Raw genomic sequence first — 2,104 nt, forward strand, 5'->3', positions numbered from 1 at the left:
GGGGGCCTATAGTAGGGCGGCTTTGCCCAGGAGGCTTTCGCAGACGCTGTTCCCGGAGCAGATTCCCAGCTAAGGCGCGCTCGCTCTACTGCTCCCCGTCTTGGCTTGAGCGTCTAGGGTCTTTGACGGCCACCTTCCTTTTGGGGGCGCTCTCCTGAAACCATGGCCTGTGGGAAGGCCCTGGGGGTGGGGATGGCGGTGGGAGGCGACGCTAGGACGTCTGAGAGTAGTGCTCCAGTGTCGCTTTGTCCCTGCACTGGCGCGCCCTGGGGCTGGAGTGGCAGATGAGGTCGTACGTGTGAAGGCCAGAGGCCGCCCAGAGAGGAGGAGAGTCCACCCTCCGGCCTTTGGTGTCGAAGAACCCTTTCCTCTGTCAGGTTAAGCCTTCCAAGAGGTTGATACCTGTGGTCCCGGAACGTGCCTATTTTCCTGTCATACATTTCAACCTAGATTCAGTTCGTCCCAAGTTATAGTCAGAGCCCCTATAGTCAGGGCGCCCCCTGGCGGGAAGGGATCTAGGGTAGCCGCGAGTTTGGGGACTGGGTTACGAAGTAGACAGAAGGCGGGAACTCAGCGCTAGCAGCACCCTTTGAAATGCAGAGAACGCAAACAGGGCTGGGAAGTAGGGGAGGCTGGCCAGCAACTGCTGGGGGACCCAGCGAGGCTGATGCGGGGAGCCGCGGAAGACCGACGTACAAGAAGAGCCTGAGCCCTATAGCGAATTGGCTGGTTTCCTCCCAGTTCTTCGTTCCTGTTTAAATTAAGAGCCTGTAAGTGGGCAACAGAGTGGACGGTGGTGATTCCGGCCGACTTTGGACAGACGGGGAGCCCCCATCCTAAGGAACAGGAACACCTCAGGAGGCGCGTGCAGTTAGCAGGAAAGTTTTGGAGCCACTGATGAAACCGAAATGACAGATTCAAGGAGCCTCGTGGCGGCGCGGCTGTTTCGCCCTAGGACCTGTGCAGCTGCATACAACTTTAGATGGCTGAAACCTGCAGCTCTTCCTCCCTTCCATCTCCCATCAAACCCCAGCAGTGTGCGCCCATGGGCCTATAGTAGCTGCGTTTTCCTCTGAGTCGCCAGCTGCGCTCTGGGATTTATTTTTCCGCCCCTTTCCCCTCTCCAATCTCCTACCCTTCCCCCAACCCCCAACACTGGGCCCGGGCAAAGTTTCAAGTAGCAGCATTACCACCCCCCTCCCCTTAGGCTCTCCCCGGGTGTTTCCGTGGCTTTGGGTTTTCTGGGACTTGACCTAGGCTGGCTCCCCCACCCTTCACCTCCCAGGACTCTGGGTCTGTCACAGACAGTTGCGGACCGATGCGATCCGCAGCGCCCTCTTCCAGCCATTAGGAGAACTGCATCCTCAGGGAGTCCCGAGGAAGAAAGCTTTGTTCCCAGGTCGGCCGGCAAGACTGGTAGTGTTGAGACACTGGTAGTGGTTCATCCGCCACGAATTTGCCCATCTAACTATTCATCACACTGTCTACCCGACCGTATGCCAGGCTGCCAATCGGTCCACCCAAAGCCACTGCAATAGAGGTGTTATAATAGACTCTTGGGATCACCTGCACCTGCTATTTGAAAAAGCTCATGTGTAGATCAGGGCCATGGAAACTGCTGTGATATCTAAAGCTTTCCTTTAATTATACTTTCCCTTGAAATCTAGTTATAATTTCCTCTTCATATCTGACGGCAATCGGACACACGTTTGGTGGCCAGTGTAGGAGTTTGCATTTTCCGCATGCCAGTCCGCAGAAAGCAGTGGCCCTGCTAGCTCAACACAAGGGGGCTCTGCTTGCTATTGCAGAGGTAGGTGGACAGCACCTAGAATACTTCTGGCACAAGTCACACTGTGACAGGTGCCCTCCACCCCTCCAATCTCTGGCACAAACTCACCCAGCCAGGCTTTCTCCCCAATTATTCCCCCTCCTTGGACCCTTGCCAAGACTGCATGCTCTCCACCCCCTTCCTCATGTGCCTAAATTATTCTGCTTTTGTTCTTTTTCACTTAGCCAGAACCTCATTTCCACCCCCATAACTAAGTCATACCCTTCTTTAAAAAAAAAAAAAGTCCAATTGCCTCTTCCAAAAATTATATGTCTG

Source organism: Ursus maritimus, unplaced genomic scaffold (genome assembly GCF_017311325.1).
Source record: "Ursus maritimus isolate PB19 unplaced genomic scaffold, ASM1731132v1 scaffold_36, whole genome shotgun sequence".
Taxonomy (NCBI): Eukaryota; Metazoa; Chordata; class Mammalia; order Carnivora; family Ursidae; genus Ursus; species Ursus maritimus.